Here is a 10,790-nt window from a genome sequence, read left to right as displayed (position 1 = left end):
AAAATATCCAAAATGATTCCACTTATTGTTTTATCTCCTCGGTTAGCTTCACAACCTTTGATGCATGCTTGCGTTTCTCCTTTTCTAATTTTTACACCGAATTATTCAAATTCATCATTTTTCTGATCGATTGTGATTTTGTGTTGAACTGCTACTGAAAATTGCACAACTTACACTAATTTAATGTAGAGGAAACAATTTTTGATGATTGTTTATCCATATACGAGTAAACATCTATTGGTGGTTGTAGAGGAAAAAGTTGTTCTTGGTTGTTTATGCAATTATCAAGGTTGAGCCAAATTTACGAGTTTGATGGTAGCGAGAAAGAAAAAATTCTTCCCTACTCGAATTGGATATCACTACAAAAAAACGGAAGGCTTAGCGACGGTTTTTACGGAAACCGTCGCAAATGTTGTTACAAAACCGTTGCGAAATAAAAAAAGCGACGATTTAATAAATACTGTCGCTTTTTTAGCCACGGTTTAATAAAAACCGTCGCTTTTTTAGCCACGGTTTACTACAAACCGTCGCTTTTTTAGCCACGCTTGAATAAAGCGTCGTAATATATTGCGACGGTTTTAATAAACCGTCGTAATATATTGCGAGCGTTTTAATAAACCGTCGCTACTATAAACAGGCGACGGTATAAACAAAACCGTCGTTTCTAAAGCCACGGTTTAAAAACAACCGTCGCTTTTTTAGCCACGGTTTTTTGAAAAACCGTCGCTTTTTATAGCGACCGTGTTCAAATAACGGTCGCTATATTTAGCGATGGTGATGTATAACCGTCGCTAAATAGCGACGGTCTTCTTTAAATAAACCGTCGCTATTAAGCGACGTGTGTTCAAAAATCGTCGCTTTGAGAAGGCGACACGCACTTCTGTGTCGGACTTTCAAACCGTCGTTAAAACCGTCGCTTTACAAACCGTCGCTAACTTTTTTTTTTTTTTGTAGTGATAGGAAATTAGGGCATCTGATTTGGGTTTTGGGGATAGGAATATGTCAAAAACTTGTGTGAGACGGTCTCACGTGTTGTATTTTTGAGACGAATATCTTATTTGGGTTATCCACGAAAGAGTATTATTTTTTATGCTAAGAATATTACTTTTTATTGTGAATATGAGTAGGGTTGACCCGTCTCACAGATTAGGATCCGTGAGACGGTCTCACATGAGACTCACTCTAGGAATATAAATGTCACATGTCATGTCTACCGTTAGTTTTAATTATTAAATTGATGAATAATCAACTCGATCAAAATTTGTAAACATTTAGGATTAAAGTGTGAACGTTGAAACATTTGAGGTAAAAAAGGGAAATAGGCTAAACATCTGAGACTGAATTAAGTCTTTTTCCGTCATATGGCATGTCTACTGTTAGTTTTAACAATTAAATTATCGAAAGAACCAACTCATTCAAAATTTGTAGACGTTTATGAATAAATCGGCAACCCCGAAATATTAAAGACCAAATCGAAAAAGGGGCCAAAGATCTGGAACTGAACCGGGTCTTTCCCTTCGCAAATAGTGTATATTGTATGTAATACAAATTTATATGTTTTAATTATTTTTTTAAAAAAATAAAAATATGTAAAAAAATATTACTAAAAACATATATATTAAAAAGAAATAAATAAAATAAAATAAAATTATAAATATAAAATTGTATTATATAATTTTAAAAACAATTATTAATTTTTACTTCTTTTTTAAAATGGGAGATGAAGATTAAAAATAATGGACGTATTTTAGATAAAAAAAAAAAAAAAAAACAAAGAGATTTTCTTAAATAGGCTTCACCCAAGTACTATAATCAATTTTAACCTTCAATTAAATTAATTTACCAAAATAATTTTTTTACCATATCAAATTACAAAGATATCCTCTATTTTTTAATTTCTATTCACCATTAATTTCTTCGTCTCAAACTCTGATAGACATAAATTAATTGTGCCGATGAAAATAAAAACCAGCAGACCAGCAGCAGTAGACAACAAGAAAATCAGAAGCTACTGGTCTAGTAAAATAAAAGCATTAGAAAGGATAGAAAAACAGAATCTGTAAGGGCCAAGATCTTGACTCTGTTAATATGAGATTTTAATTATATTAACATGAGATTATTGAAGTTAAATTGATATAATTATAGACGGGCTACTACGAGACCAGATTGGCCAAACATTTAGAGTATACAATTTTTGGGACAGAAGTGTTGGCGCCCGAGCGGTAAAGATCGACCGCCCGAGCGCCAGTGTCCCTGAAAAGTACGTCGCGGGCAGAAGATGTGGCGCCCGGGCGGTAGATTATTACCGCCCGAGCGCCAAGAGTGCGACTTGAAATTTGCTGGACAGAAGATACCGCGCTCGAGCGGTAGATTTCCACCGCTCGAGCGCCGACCGAAATTCACGAAAAGTAAACACGTTGCCTTAACATGCAATTGGGATATATATACATATATATCATTCTTCAGAATGAAGAATCAACAAAAGTCGAGGAGAAGCTTCAGAGAATTTGTGTGGAAAATCCTTACGCCTTTTGTGAGAAATCCGTTCGTGTGTTTTTGAATCCGATTATAGTACTGTGTTCCTATCAACGCAGGCTACAACTGGACGTAAGTTTTGTTACGTTTAGACAAGATTTGAATTTATGATATTGTCAGAATTGAATATGCTTCAGATATGGTGTTCTTGCTACAGTAGATATTATAGAATTGAAGTCAGATTGAAGAACAGATTGTCTCTGTATTTGTTATGATTTTCGAAAGATATTGACAGAGATTCGATATCAGATTTGTGTTATCGTTGAGATTAGGAGTTATGTCAGTATTGATTATGAGTTTTGGTATTATATCTAGAATGTTTGGATTGACGGGATTATCGAGACAATATTATTATACCGTCGAAAACATCAGTTAATTGATATTGATCAGATTCTGTAGTGATTTCGATTATATTGTGATATGATCGATATGGATTAGAGTGTATCTTGATTGGATATCGATCAGCGTATATTTTTTATTTGAATATTAATCAGAACAGGTATTGAATTGAGTTGAATATTGATATTATATCTGTTCGGTATTGTATTACCAGATTGGGAATGGACCGAGATAGAGTGGGACTTCTTCTTCTTCTTCTTCTTCTGAGCGAGAAGATAAAGGTATAAGTCAATGTGGTATTGGGAGATGGACTTGAGTCGGTTTAGACTTGGGTTTCCCTAAATCACATACTTTACTTTATTGCATTGATATTTGCATTGATTGATTGTTATACTTGTTTTCTTGAGTTATAGATTTCAGGTATTAGAAGAGTAATCTTATGACAGAAGTGCCGTTAGTGGGGGGATCGCCACGGGCACATTGCACGATGTCATAACATGGTGTATTGGCGGTTGTGCCAAAGACTGTCACGGGATGTTTGGCTATCGATGTGGATAGGATGGTGGCTTTTTCTATTACTGTTAATCAGTATTGTATCGATGTGGATAGATTAGTAGCTCTTCTATTACTGTTAATCGATGTCATATCGATGTGGATAGAATTAGAGTTGCTTCTATTACTGTTAATCGGTACTATATTGATGTGAATAGAATAATAGCTTCCTCTATTACTGGTAATCGATACCGTATCGATGTGAATTGAACTAGAGTCTTTTCTATTACTGTTGATCGATAACATATCGGCGTGGATAGAACTGGAGTCTTTTCTATTACTGCTAATCGATATACGCATGCCAACTTCTGGAACCGGGATCCCTAGACTAGGATTGAGTCTAGTCTGAATTTTGTAGCTACGAGTATAGTTGACAGTGTGTTATTGATTATGTTTCAGATTCGTTACATATTGTTGATACCTGATTACATGCTTTATATTTGTTATATGATTTCATGTTTCATTGATTTATACTGGGAGTTATTCTCACCGGTTTATCCGGCTGTTGTCTTGTCTGTATGTGTACTTGACAACAGGTGGGACAGGTTCAGGGTCGAGGAGATGAGGAGAGATCGAGTTAGAGTGGAGACTTCGGACTTTGATCTGAGATAGGGTTTGAACAATTGATATTAGATGTTAAACTCTAGTTTGAATAAATGTTTTGTAATACAGGATTTGTATTTTATATACTGCGATGTATATATGTTTTATTTCACTACGTTCCGCAATTTAAAAAGAAAAATTTTTAGACCCTGTTTTATAATTGATTAATTAGTCCCAATGATGATTAAGAACTTGATTAGCGTCCGGGTCCCCACAGAATCAGTAGAAGATGTTGCCTAATGATCGAGCAAAACTTGCACAGTGAATAGTCCCAAAATTTGTTTTATAAATGAAAGCTCGATTTAAAATATCGCAAGTGCACGATAGTCAAGTTATAATAAACGTAAGTGAATACGAGTATCGATCCACAAGGACTGCGTTACAATATTCTTATTTTCACTTCAATTTCTTTAGCAACGATAGATTGAGTTGGTGATTAAACTAAAGTGAATTTAATAACTAAAATGATTAAAATGCAAGAACAAATAATCAAGAAATCAATGATTAAATTGGATGTAAATCAAATGAGAAGCGAATTTGTTGGGAATTATCAGTTCACCTACCGCTCGTGTTCAAATAATTATACTCGACTTTTACTCGTGCATTCGACGGAATTCCCTAGACTAATTAATATACTCTGTCGAGCTATATTAATACTAATCATAAACATGCAGTAATCAAGTATCCTCAATTATTTAACAGTTCACGATTGCATTACATTCTATGGAATCCGCTAGCTTTCATCCGGGTGAATTATCACTATCGATACGTACCCAATTCCGTATATCTACTAAAATTGTAAATCCGTGGTCTATGCTATTCGATCCTATTGTCAATTATTCTATCGAAATCATTAACAACATGAAATAATCAAAGGAAGTTAGCTAGACTTCAATGTAAATAAGAAAACACAAAAGCATAAACAAATCACTCATAAAAACGTCGATAAATAATGTTAAACAACGAGTACGGGGTAGGATCCCCTCAAATCCCAACAAATATAGAGTTTAGCCAACAAAATTCATAATAAAAATCAACAATCTATGCAAGAAATAAAAACTGAATAATTAAATACTAAGGTTGACGATGGATGACGGCTGCGACGCTTGGAATTCTCGAGTTCTTCGAAAGTCTCTCTTGCTACTAGCCTTCCTCCCAAGAAAAAATGATGGAAAATATCAGAATAGTCTCCAAAACGGCGCCTCCCTCGTGTATTAGGTTATGGTGTAAGATAGAGTCCACAAAACTTGGAAACAAATCTTCCCGGATTGCGTCGCTCGATAGGGCGGTCAAGATTGTCCGCTGGGGCGAGTGATTCTCGAATTAAAATTCCTGGCCGTGTCTTTGGTCTCGCTGGGGCGGTCACTTTTGACCGCCCTAGCGAGAGCTTTGCGCAAAATATTCTCGTTCACATCGATGGATTCGCTGGGGCGGTCACTTTTGACCGCCCTAGCGAGGGACTCGCGCAGAAACTCCTCGGCTGGGCCAATATGCTCGCTGGGGCGGTCACTTTTGACCGCCCTAGCGAGACCTCTTCGATGCTATGCAAATAAAATCCCACTTTTTGGTCCACTTCCTACAAAACCACCACAAAATACACGAGATCAGCCAAATGCTAAATAATGCTAAATGAATGCTAAATTAAACTAAACAAACTAATATGATGCATGAATGCGACTCAAAACCAACACTAAAAACACGTAAAAACGAGTCCTATCAACCCCCTCATACTTACCTTTTGCTCGCCCTCGAGTAAAATAGGTTAAAGCACGAGATACTAAACAAACTCAACAAAAACAAACAAACTCAAACAAGAAAAACCAACACAAGTAAATGTCAATGGTGAGTAGACAACGGTTATGTTCATGCCTCAGTTTACTTTCCCACTACCAATCATAGTCAAGTCAAATCGCAAACGAATACTCATTTCTCATCTACACATAAATATCAACACTAGTTTGAACGTGTGTGTGTCGTGATGGGTCTAGTCATTCGTACGTCAAATAGATCAATTATCAAATCATGCGAGTCACTTAATTAGCACTTCAATACAAGTCTCACTAGCATGCATTCCCGTATCCATTTATCACTAGCCATAAAGTGAACTTTATTCAACTTTTAAGAGCAGATAGGGGTGTCGAAAGGAAGGGAAATAAGCTCAAGTGGCTAAAAAGTTGGGAGTACACCGATCATTTTCATTGTGCAATCGTCAAGACTTTTGCGTCTGACTTTCCTCGTCTCCTTACATCTCCAACTTTTAGCCTATGAATAGAATTTCATTCCTTTTATTTAGGCTCCCCCTCACCTTACATCTCCTTATTTTCTTTTCTTCTTTTTTTTTTTTTTTGAATGCACAATTTTCACACATGTACTCCCTAGGCTAAGAATGATATCACTTTGGATTATAGCCGGTTGGGAGTTTGATCTTTTAATTAGTGCATTGGAGAGGAGGTACAAGTAAAGTTCAAGGCAAATCAACTTTTCTCAATCAAGGTCACTATTAGCGACTTATTTTCACGGGTTTGCATGCTAAATCAACTCATAAATGGTGCCTTTCAAGTTAACGAAACAAAATTTTCAAATTTCACCATTATTCCTACAAAATCCTAGTCCCCACGCAAATGTGCTCAAAAGTTCAAATTTTGTACCAAACTTTATGCTTCAACAATTAAGAGTACCGTTCACGAAGTGACCCAATCAACATTTTTGTAAACTATCAATTCAAGATCATCATTGGCTTATAAACTATGTCTTCTCACCATAAACGACACCAACTAAAAGAAATGCAACGAAACTTAAAGAAATGCAATGAACTAAAACAAATAGCTAAACAACCAAAACAAACTACCCACCCCCTCATACTAGAGTTGTGCCATGTCCTCATAGCACAAAACGATACAAAGACTAAAAACAAACATAAAAACGCATGAATGCAAATGCAAGGACTGAAATAAGCAAACAAATAAAAAAGAAAGGGGAAACAGTAAACTCCCCTGATCAGAAGTCCTCATCCTCGTCATGCTCAGGTGGTGGGACTCCCTCGTCAGCTGGTGGCGGCATAGGATAATGGTACTGGAACTGGAAGGGTGGCGGGTATGCGGGTGGTGGTGGCAGGCCGGATGTGTCGATGCCCAAATGCGTTGAGATCCCCTGTACCAAGTACTCGACGTTCTGAATATGAGCTTGATTTACGGTCTGATACTCAGTCTGGTAAGTGGCCCAAGCGCCCAATTCGTTGATGCGATCACGCATGGTACGGCGGCGTGGCTGCGGAGGAGGCAGTGCATGTCCTAAAGCCGGAGGTGGTTGAGCTGCGCCCCCATACTCGAAAAATACATCCTCGGGCAGCTCTGCCTGCCTCTTCTCCCTCTTGGATCGATAAAGAGCGTCATCAATAGCTCTCATCGGTGGTAGCCACTCATCATCATCGGCAAATATCACCCCCGCTCGGGCACATAACTCAGTCACGATCGTCGGAAAATAAAACGCCAAATTGCTGCTGTGTATGCACATGTTGAGCTGTCCAAAGATGAGTCTGCCCACATCAATCGCCATCCCAGTCTGGATGGCATACAGAACAACCGCCCGCTCACGCTGGACATCGCTCGTATGCCCGACCGGCATCAATCTCTTAGATAGAAACGCATACCACATTGCCGCGTCCACTCTCAAAAATTTTTCAAGAAAAACCGTATACGTCCCCGGCTGTTTCCACGTGGTGCCCGGATAGCAGAGCGTGCGAATAATTAAATCATAGTCCGGGTTGAGCACCCACGCCTGAAACTCAGAGTCATCGACCGACGGTAAACCCAGCAAGTCATTGATAGTTCTCGCATCATACGAGACTAGACGCCCCCGCACAGATGCCTTAGGCTCACTCCGCTCCGGAGCATTTGCATAGAATTCACGCACAACCGGAATCACCGCGGCATTCGGTTGTGCTAAGAAATTACTCCACCCTCGTCCCTCTACTAAGACTTCCGGAAAATCACTAATAACAGATGTAGTAAACCCTCGCTCAGGGATTGGTTTTCTATGTAGTTTAGCATGCTCAAACCGCTCCCGAGCTTTCTCATTAACAAAATTAGACGGAGTCGAACGAGAACTAGAGGCACCGTGAGTTACCTTAGACCGTTTAGGTGCCATGTCGAGATGGGAGTGCAAAGAGTCTGAAGTCGCTGGAAAATTTTCGAAGTTCGCCGGAAAAGCTCGCCGGAATCCTTGGAAGATGACCGGAGTAGAAGAAATTGTAGTGTAAACGCGTCCCGGTGGAGTGTAGCATCCAAGATCGAGTCTTTTCTTGAAATTATCACAAAATAAGAAGAATTGAGCTTAAAAGAAGGAGGAGGCGCCGATTATTGGAGAGGAAAGGGGTAGGGTTCGAAGTGGGGAAGAAAGGGGAAAAAAATTTTTTTTTATAGTCTGCGCGACTCGCTAGGGCGGTCAAAAGTGTCCGCCCTAGCGAGTGGTTTGCGGTGACCAATTATTTTTTTTACGCGTGCTCGCTGGGGCGGTCAGTTTTGACCGCCCTAGCGAGGGGTTCTCGCCAAGACAAATTTAAAAAATATGAGTGCTCGCGGGGGCGGTCAAAAGTGACCGCCCTAGCGAGGTATATTCGGTGAAAAAAAAATTTTCTAAAAATGACGCCTCGCTGAGGTGGTCAAAAATAACCGCCCTAGCGATTTATATTCGGTGAAAATTTTTTTTTTAAAAACGACGGCTCGCTGGGGCGGTCGGTTTTGACCGCCCTAGCGAGATACTCTCGAAAAAAAATAAATAAAAACAATGAATGCCATGCCATGCAACTACCTAAATACAAATGATGCGAATGCTAAAAAAAAATCTAATTAAAATCAAAATAAGGAGTAGAGGTAGTTCTCAATTTATAGTCTAGAGCTCGACTTTTCACCCATGTCCTCAACGACTGTCATGGAGCCGAGTGACTCCAATTTGTGGCTCAATTGTGCCACCAATATAGTGCTTTAATCTTTGGGCGTTCACAGTAAACGTCCCTTCCTTGCCATCATGCAACACCACTGCACCTGATGGGAACACCTCGGCTATGATGAATGGTCCTGACCATCTGGACTTCAGCTTGCCCGGAAAAAGTCGTAAGCGAGAGTTGTATAACAACACTGCTTCACCCACTTTGAATTCTCTTCTTACAATGTGTTTATCATGGGCTCTTTTGGTGCGTTCCTTGTAAGATAGGGCAAGATCATAAGCTGTACCTCGGAACTCATCCAACTGACTCAACTGCAGCAATCGTTTCTCACCTGCAAGAGCAAAATCAAAGTTTAGTGCCTTGGTCGCCCAATATGCTCTATGCTCTAATTCTACGGGTAGATGACATGCTTTACTAAAAAGTAACCTATATGGTGTAGTGCCTATAGGTGTTTTGAACGCAGTACGATAAGCCCACAAAGCATCATCTAACCGAATGGACCAGTCCTTTCGATTCACATTAACCGTCTTTTCTAAAATCCTCTTAATCTCTCGATTGGACACTTCAACTTGTCCACTAGTTTGGGGATGGTATGGAGTGGAAACTTTGTGGGTGACACCATATTTGCCCAACAGTTTATCAAAAATTTTATTGCAAAAATGGGTGCCACCATCACTTATGATTGCACGCGGTGTACCAAATCGATTAAAAATGTGTTTCTTTAAAAATTTTAACACCACTTGTGCATCATTCGTGGCACAAGTCTCTGCCTCCACCCATTTCGACACATACTCCACTGCCACCAAAATAAATTTCTTTCCAAAAGAAGCAGGAAAAGGACCCATAAAATCAATCCCCCACACATCAAATATTTCACACTCAATAATATTATTCAAAGGCATCTCATGACGGTTGGAAATATTACCTGTGCGTTGGCATCTATCACAATTGAGAACATACAAACGAGCATCCTTAAAAAGAGTTGGCCAATAGAAGCCACATTCAAGTACCTTAGATGCCGTCCGTATGGGTCCAAAGTGACCACCTACCTCACGGTCATGGCAGTGGTTCAGAATTTGACTGGTTTCCTCCTCCGCTACACATCTCCTTATCATGGCATCTGCACAGATTTTAAACAAAAACGGTTCCTCCCAAAAATAATATTTCACATCAGAAAAGAATTTCTTTCTTTGGTGAAATGATAAATTTGGGGGGGGTGTGCCGGTGACAAGAAAATTGGCAAAATTGGCATACCAAGGGCACGCATTCACCTCAAACAATTGCTCATCAGGGAACCAATCATCTATATCAGCATCAACGCCATTAATTCTAACATCCTCAAGCCTAGACAGATGATCAGCAACCACATTTTCTACACCCTTTTTATCTCGAATCTCGAGATCAAATTCTTGCAATAGTAAAATCCACCTAATTAACCTAGGTTTTGCATCTTTCTTAGCAAGCAAGTATTTTAGGGCAGAATGATCTGTATACACAATCACTTTAGACAGAACAAGATATGAATGAAATTTCTCGAAAGCAAATACTATAGCAAGTAATTCCTTTTCAGTAGTAGCGTAATTCAATTGAGCATCATTTAAAGTCTTACTTACGTAGTAGATGGTATGAAATACCTTGTTCTTCCTTTGACCCAGCACCGCACCAACAGCTGTATCACTAGCATCACACATCACCTCAAACGGTAGCTCCCAATCAGGGGCAGTCAGAACAGGTGCTGTCACCAAACTCTCCTTGAGTATCTCGAATGCCTGCAGACAAGTAGAATCAAAATTAAACTCAACATCTTTCATCAATA

Source organism: Primulina eburnea, chromosome 16 (assembly GCF_022965805.1).
Source record: "Primulina eburnea isolate SZY01 chromosome 16, ASM2296580v1, whole genome shotgun sequence".
Classification (NCBI taxonomy): domain Eukaryota; kingdom Viridiplantae; phylum Streptophyta; class Magnoliopsida; order Lamiales; family Gesneriaceae; genus Primulina; species Primulina eburnea.
Note: the sequence above shows the minus strand (reverse complement) of the source record.